This window comes from Neovison vison, chromosome 11, assembly GCF_020171115.1.
Source record: "Neovison vison isolate M4711 chromosome 11, ASM_NN_V1, whole genome shotgun sequence".
NCBI lineage: Eukaryota > Metazoa > Chordata > Mammalia > Carnivora > Mustelidae > Neogale > Neogale vison.
Window position 1 is genome coordinate 220,001,141 of NC_058101.1, and position 13,284 is coordinate 220,014,424.

A 13,284-nucleotide genomic window follows, 5' to 3' on the forward strand; every position below is an offset into this window, starting at 1 on the left:
GCATCCTCTCTGGGAAAGCATAGCATTCGTTGGGCAATCAGAGTCGGGTTTGTGGGAAGCTGCTGCTTCTTGCCTGAGCTACTCTGCTCAGGACAGTGCAAGATACCCGCATGGAGCGAAATTTTCTTTCACCTAGCATCCCCTATGCCAGAGAGAGAAGCGTGGTTGCACATCTGGAAAGGGCCTTAAGGAAAGGGACACGTCTGTCACCGTGCTCCCCAAGAGCAAGTCTGGGGAAGGTGCAGCACGCTGCCACGGGCAAAGAGAAGGAGCCGTTGGCTTTGTGTTCGGGAAACGGTCGCGATGCAGGAGAGTTGGCCTTGGCAGGAACAGCGGGCCCGTTGTAAGACAAGAGTCACCAGCTACTTGTGAAAACAGAGTCACGTCTGAGGTATGCTGCTGCTGCTTCCCTGATCTAGTGTCCCCTGCACGTTGTAATAATCCCGCATGGAACGAAATCCTTCTATGCCCAGGCATCCTCTCTGGGAAAGCATAGCATTCGTTGGGCAATCAGAGTCGGGTTTGTGGGAAGCTGCTGCTTCTTGCCTGAGCTACTCTGCTCAGGACAGTGCAAGATAACCGCATGGAGCGAAATTATCTTTTACCTAGCATCCCCTCTGCCAGAGAGAGAAGCCTGGTTGCACCTCTGGAAAGAGCTTAAGGAAAGGGACACGTCTGTCACCGTGCTCCCCAAGACCAAGTCTGGGAAAGGTGAAGCACGCTGCCACGGGCAAAGAGAAGGAGCCGTTGGCTTTGTGTTCGGGAAACGGTCACGATGCAGGAGAGTTGGCACTGGCAGGAACAGCGGGCCCGTTGTAATACAAGTGTCACCAGCTACTTGTGAAAACAGAGTCGCGTCTGAGGGATGCTGCTGCTGCTTCCCTGATCTAGTCTCCCCTGCACGTTGTAATAATCCCGCATGGAACGAAATCCTTCTATGCCCAGGCATCCTCTCTGTGAAAGCATAGCATTCGTTGGGCAATCAGAGTCGGGTTTGTGGGAAGCTGCTGCTTCTTGCCTGAGCTAGTCTGCTCAGGACAGTGCAAGATACCCGCATGGAGCGAAATTATCTTTTACCTAGCATCCCCTCTGCCAGAGAGAGAAGCGTGGTTGCACCTCTGGAAAGGGCCTTATGGAAAGGGACACGTCTGTCACTGTGCTCCCCAAGAGCAAATCTGGGGAAGGTGCATCACGCTGCCACGGGCAAAGAGAAGGAGCCGTTGGCTTTGTGTTCGGGAAACGGTCGCGATGCAGGAGAGTTGGCACTGGCAGGAACAGCGGGCCCGTTGTAAGACAAGTGTCACCATCCACCTGTGCTGAGGGTCGGAGGCCTGGCTGCTAAGGTGACAGAAGAGTATGACTATGGCAGGCAGGTGTGCTCCACACTGAGGAAGGAGTCTGGGCAGAAGGCAGGCCTGTCCTGTGTCTCTGGTCCCAAGGGGACAACTTCTCCTTGACCACATGTGCCTAGGGCAGACTTGGGCTTGCCACCAAGCGCCATAGCTTCAACTCGCAGAAACAGCTCCCTGGACGAACGGGCAGTCCGATGCCGTCTTCCTCCAAGATGTGACAACGTTGTTGGTGTCAGGAAGTGTGCCGGGGTAGGAGGGGGGACAGACCCAAACAGATCCCCAGCCCAGTGCACGGGCCTGTGCAGGGTTCATGTCGACTCTCCTCTCCTGTGGGGAAGGCACTGGCTTAGTCCCCGAATCCACGCGAGCGCTAGTGCAAAAGGCCTAGCCTTGCCTATGCCAGGACATGAAGTGAGCATAGAGTGCCATCCTAGGCAACGCACGCTGCTGTTGGTTTTTGATTGTGCCTGCTTAGTTCAGTTGGTAAATCAGAGTCAGATCTGTAGGCTGCTGTGGCTGCTTGCCTTAGCCTAGTATTCGTAGGACGGTGGGAGAGCCCCGCATAGAGCGAAAGCCACTTTGCCCGGGCATCCCCTTTGGGAAGTCACAGCTTTCATTGGGAAATCAGAGTCGCTTCTGAGGGATGCTGTTGCTGCTTGCCTGAGTTAGACTTCCCTGCAAATTGTACTAAACCCGCATGGAGCGAAATCATCTATGGCCAGGCCTCCTCTCTGAGAAAGCAGAGCATTCATTGGGCAATAAGTGTCGGGTTTTTAGGAAGCTGCTGCTTCTTGCCTGAGCTATTCTGCTGAGGACAGTGCAAGATACCCGCATGGAGTGAAATTCCCTTTCACCTAGCATCCCCTCTGCCAGAGAGAGAAGCGTGGTTGCACCTCTGGCAAGGGGCTTAAGGAAAGGGACACGTCTGACACCGTGCTCCCCAAGAGCAAGTCTGGGGAAGGTGCAGCACGCTGCCACGGGCAAAGAGAAGGAGCCGTTGGCTTTGTGTTCGGGAAACGGTCACGATGCAGGAGAGTTGGCACTGGCAGGAACAGCGGGCCCGTTGTAAGACAAGTGTCACCATCTACCTGTGCTGAGGGTCGGAGGCATGGCTGCTAAGGTGACAGAAGAGTACGACTAGGGCAGGCACGCGTGCTCCACACTGAGGAAGGAGTCTGTGCAGAAGGCAGGCCAGTCCTGTGTCTCTGGTCCCAAGGGGACAGCGTCTCCTTGACCCCCTCTGCCTAGGGCAGACTTGGGCTAGCCACCAAGCGCCATAGCTGCAACTCGCAGAAACAGCTCCCTGGACGAACGGGCAGTCCGATGCCGTCTTCCTCCAAGATGTGACAACGTTGTTGGTGTCAGGAAGTGTGCCGGGGTAGGAGGGGGGACAGACACAAACAGATCCCCATCCCCGTGCACGGGCAGTGTGCAGGGTTCATGTCGACTCTCCTCTCCTGTGGGGAAGGCACTGGCTTAGTCCCCGATTCCACGCGAGCGCTAGTGCAAAAGGCCTAGCCTTGCCTATGCCAGGACATGAAGTGAGCATAGAGTGCCATCCTAGGCAACGCACACTGCTGTAGGTTTGTGATTGACCCTGGTTAGTTCGGCTTGGCAGGGAGAACGCACGGCGCGAACATGGAGCCCCGGAAAGCAAGGCCCAAGATACACTAGCTCTCCCGCAGCTCTTCTTCTTTGAAGTGTCAGAGCGAATGCCCAAAGCCTTGCTGTGAAGCAGCAGCGAAGGGCAGTTCGCGCCAGCTGAAAACCTCTGCGAACGTATAGCAGTAGCTGGTAAATCAGAGTCGGATCTGTAGGCTGCTGTGGCTGCTTGCCTTAGCCTAGTATTCGTAGGACGGTGGGAGAGCCCCGCATAGAGCGAAAGCCTCTTTGCCCGGGCATCCCCTCTGGGAAGGCACAGCTTTCGTTGGGAAATCAGAGTCGCGTCTGAGGGATGCTGCTGCTGCTTCCCTGATCTAGTGTCCCCTGCACGTTGTAATAATCCCGCATGGAACGAAATCCTTCTATGCCCAGGCATCCTCTCTGGGAAAGCATAGCATTCGTTGGGCAATCAGAGTCGGGTTTGTGGGAAGCTGCTGCTTCTTGCCTGAGCTACTCTGCTCAGGACAGTGCAAGATACCCGCATGGAGCGAAATTTTCTTTCACCTAGCATCCCCTCTGCCAGAGAGAGAAGCGTGGTTGCACCTCTGGAAAGGGCCTTAAGGAAAGGGACACGTCTGTCACCGTGCTCCCCAAGAGCAAGTCTGGGGAAGGTGCATCACGTTGCCACGGGTAAAGAGAAGGAGCCGTTGGCTTTGTGTTCGGGAAACGGTCACGATGCAGGAGAGTTGGCACTGGCAGGAACAGCGGGCCCGTTGTAAGACAAGTGTCACCAGCTACTTGTGAAAACAGAGTCGCGTCTGAGGGATGCTGCTGCTGCTTCCCTGATCTAGTCTCCCCTGCACGCTGTAATAATCCCGCAAGGAACGAAATCCTTCTATGCCCAGGCATCCTCTCTGTGAAAGCATAGCATTCGTTGGGCAATCAGAGTCGGGTTTGTGGGAAGCTGCTGCTTCTTGCCTGAGCTAGTCTGCTCAGGACAGTGCAAGATACCCGCATGGAGCGAAATTATCTTTTACCTAGCATCCCCTCTGCCAGAGAGAGAAGCGTGGTTGCACCTCTGGAAAGGGCCTTATGGAAAGGGACACGTCTGTCACTGTGCTCCCCAAGAGCAAATCTGGGGAAGGTGCATCACGCTGCCACGGGCAAAGAGAAGGAGCCGTTTGCTTTGTGTTCGGGAAACGGTCGCGATGAAGGAGAGTTGGCACTGGCAGGAACAGCGGGCCCGTTGTAAGACAAGTGTCACCATCTACCTGTGCTGAGGATCGGAGGCCTGGCTGCTAAGGTGACAGAAGAGTATGACTATGGCAGGCAGTTGTGCTCCACACTGAGGAAGGAGTCTGGGCAGAAGGCAGGCCTGTCCTGTGTCTCTTGTCCCAAGGGGACAGCGTCTCCTTGACCACCTGTGCCTAGGGCAGACTTGGGCTTGCCACCAAGCGCCATAGCTTCAACTCGCAGAAACAGCTCCCTGGACGAACGGGCAGTCCGATGCCGTCTTCCTCCAAGATGTGACAACGTTGTTGGTGTCAGGAAGTGTGCCGGGGTAGCAGGGGGGACAGACCCAAACAGATCCCCAGCCCAGTGCACGGGCCTGTGCAGGGTTCATGTCGACTCTCCTCTCCTGTGGGGAAGGCACTGGCTTAGTCCCCGAATCCACGCGATCGCTAGTGCAAAAGGCCTAGCCTTGCCTATGATAGGACATGAAGTGAGCATAGAGTGCCATCCTAGGCAACGCACGCTGCTGTTGGTTTTTGATTGTGCCTGCTTAGTTCAGTTGGTAAATCAGAGTCAGATCTGTAGGCAGCTGTGGCTGCTTGCCTTAGCCTAGTATTCGTAGGACGGTGGGAGAGCCCCGCATAGAGCGAAAGCCAATTTGCCCGGGCATCCCCTTTGGGAAGTCACAGCATTCGTTGGGAAATCAGAGTCTCTTCTGAGGGATGCTGTTGCTGCTTGCCTGGGTTAGACTTCCCTGCAAATTGTAATAAACGCGCATGGAGCCAAATCATCTATGGCCAGGCCTCCTCTCTGAGAAAGCAGAGCATTCGTTGGGCAATCAGTGTCGGGTTTTTAGGAAGCTGCTGCTTCTTGCCTGAGCTATTCTGCTGAGGACAGTGCAAGATACCTGCATGGAGCGAAATTCCCTTTCACCTAGCATCCCCTCTGCCAGAGAGAGAAGCGTTGTTGCACCTCTGGAAAGGGGCTTAAGGAAAGGGACACGTCTGTCACCGTGCTCCCCAAGAGCAAGTCTGGGGAAGGTGCAGCAGGCTGCCACGGGCAAAGAGAAGGAGCCGTTGGCTTTGTGTTCGGGAAACGGTCGCGATGCAGGAGAGTTGGCACTGGCAGGAACAGCGGGCCCGTTGTAAGACAAGTGTCACCAGCTACTTGTGAAAACAGAGTCGCGTCTGAGGGATGCTGCTGCTGCTTCCCTGATCTAGTCTCCCCTGCACGTTGTAATAATCCCGCATGAAATGAAATCCTTCTGTACCCAGGCACCCTCTCTGGGAAAGCATAGCATTCGTTGGGCAATCAGAGTCGGGTTTGTGGGAAGCTGCTGCTTCTTGCCTGAGCTAGTCTGCTCAGGACAGTGCAAGATACCCGCATGGAGCGAAATTATCTTTTACCTAGCATCCCCTCTGCCAGAGAGAGAAGCGTGGTTGCACCTCTGGAAAGGGCCTTATGGAAAGGGACACGTCTGTCACTGTGCTCCCCAAGAGCAAGTCTGGGGAAGGTGCATCACGCTGCCACGGGCAAAGAGAAGGAGCCGTTGGCTTTGTGTTCGGGAAACGGTCGCGATGAAGGAGAGTTGGCACTGGCAGGAACAGCGGGCCCGTTGTAAGACAAGTGTCACCATCTACCTGTGCTGAGGGTCGGAGGCCTGGCTGCTAAGGTGACAGAAGAGTATGACTATGGCAGGCAGTTGTGCTCCACACTGAGGAAGGAGTCTGGGCAGAAGGCAGGCCTGTCCTGTGTCTCTGGTCCCAAGGGGACAGCGTCTCCCTGACCACCTGTGCCTAGGGCAGACTTGGGCTTGCCACCAACCGCCATAGCTTCAACTCGCAGAAACAGCTCACTGGACGAACGGGCAGTCCGATGCCGTCTTCCTCCAAGATGTGACAACGTTGTTGGTGTCAGGAAGTGTGCCGGGGTAGGAGGGGGGACAGACCCTAACAGATCCCCAGCCCAGTGCCCGGGCAGTGTGCAGGGTTCATGTCGACTCTCCTCTCCTGTGGGGAAGGCACTGGCTTAGTCCCCGATTCCACGCGAGCGCTAGTGCAAAAGGCCTATCCTTGCCTATGCCAGGACATGAAGTGAGCATAGAGTGCCATCCTAGGCAACGCACGCTGCTGTTGGTTTTTGATTGTGCCTGCTTAGTTCAGTTGGTAAATCAGAGTCAGATCTGTAGGCTGCTGTGGCTGCTTGCCTTACCCTAGTATTCGTAGGACGGTGGGAGAGCCCCGCATAGAGCGAAAGCCACTTTGCCCGGGCATCCCCTTTGGGAAGTCACAGCTTTCGTTGGGAAATCAGAGTCGCGTCTGAGGGATGCTGTTGCTGCTTGCCTGAGTTAGACTTCCCTGCAAATTGTAATAAACCAGCATGGAGCGAAATCATCTATGGCCAGGCCTCCTCTCTGAGAAAGCAGAGCTTCGTTAGGCAATCAGTGTCGGGTTTTTAGGAAGCTGCTGCTTCTTGCCTGAGCTATTCTGCTGAGGACAGTGCAAGATACCCGCATGGAGCGAAATTCCCTTTCACCTAGCATCCCCTCTGCCAGAGAGAGAAGCGTGTTTGCAACTCTGGAAAGGGGCTTAAGGTAAGGGACACGTCTGTCACCGTGCTCCCCAAGAGCAAGTCTGGGGAAGGTGCAGCACGCTGCCACGGGCAAAGAGAAGGAGCCGTTGGCTTTGTGTTCGGGAAACGGTCGCGATGCAGGAGAGTTGGCACTGGCAGGAACAGCGGGCCCGTTGTAAGACAAGTGTCACCATCTACCTGTGCTGAGGGACGGAGGCCTGGCTGCTAAGGTGACAGAAGAGTACGACTAGGGCAGGCACGCGTGCTCCACACTGAGGAAGGAGTCTGTGCAGAAGGCAGGCCGGTCCTGTGTCTCTGGTCCCAAGGGGACAGCGTCTCCTTGACCCCCTCTGCCTAGGGCAGACTTGGGCTAGCCACCAAGCGCCATAGCTGCAACTCGCAGAAACAGCTCCCTGGACGAACGGGCAGTCCGATGCCGTCTTCCTCCAAGATGTGACAACGTTGTTGGTGTCAGGAAGTGTGCCGGGGTAGGAGGGGGGACAGACACAAACAGATCCCCATCCCCGTGCACGGGCAGTGTGCAGGGTTCATGTCGACTCTCCTCTCCTGTGGGGAAGGCACTGGCTTAGTCCCCGATTCCACGCGAGCGCTAGTGCAAAAGGCCTAGCCTTGCCTATGCCAGGACATGAAGTGAGCATAGAGTGCCATCCTAGGCAACGCACACTGCTGTAGGTTTGTGATTGACCCTGCTTAGTTCGGCTTGGCAGGGAGAACGCATGGCGCGAACATGGAGCCCCGGAAAGCAAGGCCCAAGATACACTAGCTCTCCCGCAGCTCTTCTTCTTTGAAGTGTCAGAGCGAATGCCCAAAGCCTTGCTGTGAAGCAGCAGCGAAGGGCAGTTCGCGCCAGCTGAAAACCTCTGCGAACGTATAGCAGTAGCTGGTAAATCAGAGTCGGATCTGTAGGCTGCTGTGGCTGCTTGCCTTAGCCTAGTATTCGTAGGACGGTGGGAGAGCCCCGCATAGAGCGAAAGCCTCTTTGCCCGGGCATCCCCTCAGGGAAGGCACAGCTTTCGTTGGGAAATCAGAGTCGCGTCTGAGGGATGCTGACGCTGCTTCCCTGATCTAGTGTCCCCTGCACGTTGTAATAATCCCGCATGGAACGAAATCCTTCTATGCCCAGGCATCCTCTCTGGGAAAGCATAGCATTCGTTGGGCAATCAGAGTCGGGTTTGTGGGAAGCTGCTGCTTCTTGCCTGAGCTACTCTGCTCAGGACAGTGCAAGATACCCGCATGGAGCGAAATTTTCTTTCACCTAGCATCCCCTCTGCCAGAGAGAGAAGCGTGGTTGCACCTCTGGAAAGGGCCTTAAGGAAAGGGACACGTCTGTCACCGTGCTCCCCAAGAGCAAGTCTGGGGAAGGTGCATCACGTTGCCACGGGCAAAGAGAAGGAGCCGTTGGCTTTGTGTTCGGGAAACGGTCACGATGCAGGAGAGTTGGCACTGGCAGGAACAGCGGGCCCGTTGTAAGACAAGTGTCACCAGCTACTTGTGAAAACAGAGTCGCTTCTGAGGGATGCTGCTGCTGCTTCCCTGATCTAGTCTCCCCTGCACGCTGTAATAATCCCGCAAGGAACGAAATCCTTCTATGCCCAGGCATCCTCTCTGTGAAAGCATAGCATTCGTTGGGCAATCAGAGTCGGGTTTGTGGGAAGCTGCTGCTTCTTGCCTGAGCTAGTCTGCTCAGGACAGTGCAAGATACCCGCATGGAGCGAAATTATCTTTTACCTAGCATCCCCTCTGCCAGAGAGAGAAGCGTGGTTGCACCTCTGGAAAGGGCCTTATGGAAAGGGACACGTCTGTCACTGTGCTCCCCAAGAGCAAATCTGGGGAAGGTGCATCACGCTGCCACGGGCAAAGAGAAGGAGCCGTTTGCTTTGTGTTCGGGAAACGGTCGCGATGAAGGAGAGTTGGCACTGGCAGGAACAGCGGGCCCGTTGTAAGACAAGTGTCACCATCTACCTGTGCTGAGGATCGGAGGCCTGGCTGCTAAGGTGACAGAAGAGTATGACTATGGCAGGCAGGTGTGCTCCACACTGAGGAAGGAGTCTGGGCAGAAGGCAGGCCTGTCCTGTGTCTCTTGTCCCAAGGGGACAGCGTCTCCTTGACCACCTGTGCCTAGGGCAGACTTGGGCTTGCCACCAAGCGCCATAGCTTCAACTCGCAGAAACAGCTCCCTGGACGAACGGGCAGTCCGATGCCGTCTTCCTCCAAGATGTGACAACGTTGTTGCTGTCAGGAAGTGTGCCGGGGTAGCAGGGGGGACAGACCCAAACAGATCCCCAGCCCAGTGCACGGGCCTGTGCAGGGTTCATGTCGACTCTCCTCTCCTGTGGGGAAGGCACTGGCTTAGTCCCCGAATCCACGCGATCGCTAGTGCAAAAGGCCTAGCCTTGCCTATGATAGGACATGAAGTGAGCATAGAGTGCCATCCTAGGCAACGCACGCTGCTGTTGGTTTTTGATTGTGCCTGCTTAGTTCAGTTGGTAAATCAGAGTCAGATCTGTAGGCTGCTGTGGCTGCTTGCCTTAGCCTAGTATTCGTAGGACGGTGGGAGAGCCCCGCATAGAGCGAAAGCCAATTTGCCCGGGCATCCCCTTTGGGAAGTCACAGCTTTCGTTGGGAAATCAGAGTCGCTTCTGAGGGATGCTGTTGCTGCTTGCCTGGGTTAGACTTCCCTGCAAATTGTAATAAACGCGCATGGAGCGAAATCATCTATGGCCTGGCCTCCTCTCTGAGAAAGCAGAGCATTCGTTGGGCAATCAGTGTCGGGTTTTTAGGAAGCTGCTGCTTCTTGCCTCAGCTATTCTGCTGAGGACAGTGCAAGATACCTGCATGGAGCGAAATTCCCTTTCACCTATCATCCCCTCTGCCAGAGAGAGAAGCGTGGTTGCACCTCTGGAAAGGGCTTAAGGAAAGGGACACGTCTGTCACCGTGCTCCCCAAGAGCAAGTCTGGGGAAGGTGCAGCAGGCTGCCACGGGCAAAGAGAAGGAGCCGTTGGCTTTGTGTTCGGGAAACGGTCGCGATGCAGGAGAGTTGGCACTGGCAGGAACAGCGGGCCCGTTGTAAGACAAGTGTCTCCAGCTACTTGTGAAAACAGAGTCGCGTCTGAGGGATGCTGCTGCTGCTTCCCTGATCTAGTCTCCCCTGCACGTTGTAATAATCCCGCATGAAATGAAATCCTTCTGTACCCAGGCACCCTCTCTGGGAAAGCATAGCATTCGTTGGGCAATCAGAGTCGGGTTTGTGGGAAGCTGCTGCTTCTTGCCTGACCTAGTCTGCTCAGGACAGTGCAAGATACCCGCATGGAGCGAAATTATCTTTTACCTAGCATCCCCTCTGCCAGAGAGAGAAGCGTGGTTGCACCTCTGGAAAGGGCCTTATGGAAAGGGACACGTCTGTCACTGTGCTCCCCAAGAGCAAGTCTGGGGAAGGTGCATCACGCTGCCACGGGCAAAGAGAAGGAGCCGTTGGCTTTGTGTTCGGGAAACGGTCGCGATGCAGGAGAGTTGGCACTGGCAGGAACAGCGGGCCCGTTGTAAGACAAGTGTCACCATCTACCTGTGCTGAGGGACGGAGGCCTGGCTGCTAAGGTGACAGAAGAGTACGACTAGGGCAGGCACGCGTGCTCCACACTGAGGAAGGAGTCTGTGCAGAAGGCAGGCCGGTCCTGTGTCTCTGGTCCCAAGGGGACAGCGTCTCCTTGACCCCCTCTGCCTAGGGCAGACTTGGGCTAGCCACCAAGCGCCATAGCTGCAACTCGCAGAAACAGCTCCCTGGACGAACGGGCAGTCCGATGCCGTCTTCCTCCAAGATGTGACAACGTTGTTGGTGTCAGGAAGTGTGCCGGGGTAGGAGGGGGGACAGACACAAACAGATCCCCATCCCCGTGCACGGGCAGTGTGCAGGGTTCATGTCGACTCTCCTCTCCTGTGGGGAAGGCACTGGCTTAGTCCCCGATTCCACGCGAGCGCTAGTGCAAAAGGCCTAGCCTTGCCTATGCCAGGACATGAAGTGAGCATAGAGTGCCATCCTAGGCAACGCACACTGCTGTAGGTTTGTGATTGACCCTGCTTAGTTCGGCTTGGCAGGGAGAACGCACGGCGCGAACATGGAGCCCCGGAAAGCAAGGCCCAAGATACACTAGCTCTCCCGCAGCTCTTCTTCTTTGAAGTGTCAGAGCGAATGCCCAAAGCCTTGCTGTGAAGCAGCAGCGAAGGGCAGTTCGCGCCAGCTGAAAACCTCTGCGAACGTATAGCAGTAGCTGGTAAATCAGAGTCGGATCTGTAGGCTGCTGTGGCTGCTTGCCTTAGCCTAGTATTCGTAGGACGGTGGGAGAGCCCCGCATAGAGCGAAAGCCTCTTTGCCCGGGCATTCCCTCTGGGAAGGCACAGCTTTCGTTGGGAAATCAGAGTCGCGTCTAAGGGATGCTGCTGCTGCTTCCCTGATCTAGTGTCCCCTGCACGTTGTAATAATCCCGCATGGAACGAAATCCTTCTATGCCCAGGCATCCTCTCTGGGAAAGCATAGCATTCGTTGGGCAATCAGAGTCGGGTTTGTGGGAAGCTGCTGCTTCTTGCCTGAGCTACTCTGCTCAGGACAGTGCAAGATACCCGCATGGAGCGAAATTATCTTTTACCTAGCATCCCCTCTGCCAGAGAGAGAAGCCTGGTTGCACCTCTGGAAAGGGGCTTAAGGAAAGGGACACGTCTGTCACCGTGCTCCCCAAGACCAAGTCTGGGAAAGGTGAAGCACGCTGCCACGGGCAAAGAGAAGGAGCCGTTGGCTTTGTGTTCGGGAAACGGTCACGATGCAGGAGAGTTGGCACTGGCAGGAACAGCGGGCCCGTTGTAATACAAGTGTCACCAGCTACTTGTGAAAACAGAGTCGCGTCTGAGGGATGCTGCTGCTGCTTCCCTGATCTAGTCTCCTCTGCACGTTGTAATAATCCCGCATGGAACGAAATCCTTCTATGCCCAGGCATCCTCTCTGTGAAAGCATAGCATTCGTTGGGCAATCAGAGTCGGGTTTGTGGGAAGCTGCTGCTTCTTGCCTGAGCTAGTCTGCTCAGGACAGTGCAAGATACCCGCATGGAGCGAAATTATCTTTTACCTAGCATCCCCTCTGCCAGAGAGAGAAGCGTGGTTGCACCTCTGGAAAGGGCCTTATGGAAAGGGACACGTCTGTCACTGTGCTCCCCAAGAGCAAATCTGGGGAAGGTGCATCACGCTGCCACGGGCAAAGAGAAGGAGCCGTTGGCTTTGTGTTCGGGAAACGGTCGCGATGAAGGAGAGTTGGCACTGGCAGGAACAGCGGGCCCGTTGTAAGACAAGTGTCACCATCTACCTGTGCTGAGGGTCGGAGGCCTGGCTGCTAAGGTGACAGAAGAGTATGACTATGGCAGGCAGGTGTGCTCCACACTGAGGAAGGAGTCTGGGCAGAAGGCAGGCCTGACCTGTGTCTCTGGTCCCAAGGGGACAACGTCTCCTTGACCACCTGTGCCTAGGGCAGACTTGGGCTTGCCACCAAGCGCCATAGCTTCAACTCGCAGAAACAGCTCCCTGGACGAACGGGCAGTCCGATGCCGTCTTCCTCCAAGATGTGACAACGTTGTTGGTGTCAGGAAGTGTGCCGGGGTAGGAGGGGGGACAGACCCAAACAGATCCCCAGCCCAGTGCACGGGCCTGTGCAGGGTTCATGTCGACTCTCCTCTCCTGTGGGGAAGGCACTGGCTTAGTCCCCGAATCCACGCGAGCGCTAGTGCAAAAGGCCTAGCCTTGCCTATGACAGGACATGAAGTGAGCATAGAGTGCCATCCTAGGCAACGCACGCTGCTGTTGGTTTTTGATTGTGCCTGCTTAGTTCAGTTGGTAAATCAGAGTCAGATCTGTAGGCTGCTGTGGCTGCTTGCCTTAGCCTAGTATTCGTAGGACGGTGGGAGAGCCCCGCATAGAGCGAAAGCCACTTTGCCCGGGCATCCCCTTTGGGAAGTCACAGCTTTCGTTGGGAAATCAGAGTCGCTTCTGAGGGATGCTGTTGCTGCTTGCCTGAGTTAGACTTCCCTGCAAATTGTACTAAACCCGCATGGAGCGAAATCATCTATGGCCAGGCCTCCTCTCTGAGAAAGCAGAGCATTCATTGGGCAATAAGTGTCGGGTTTTTAGGAAGCTGCTGCTTCTTGCCTGAGCTATTCTGCTGAGGACAGTGCAAGATACCCGCATGGAGTGAAATTCCCTTTCACCTAGCATCCCCTCTGCCAGAGAGAGAAGCGTGGTTGCACCTCTGCCAAGGGGCTTAAGGAAAGGGACACGTCTGACACCGTGCTCCCCAAGAGCAAGTCTGGGGAAGGTGCAGCACGCTGCCACGGGCAAAGAGAAGGAGCCGTTGGCTTTGTGTTCGGGAAACGGTCTCGATGCAGGAGAGTTGGCACTGGCAGGAACAGCGGGCCCGTTGTAAGACAAGTGTCACCAGCTACTTGTGAAAACAGAGTCGCGTCTGAGGGA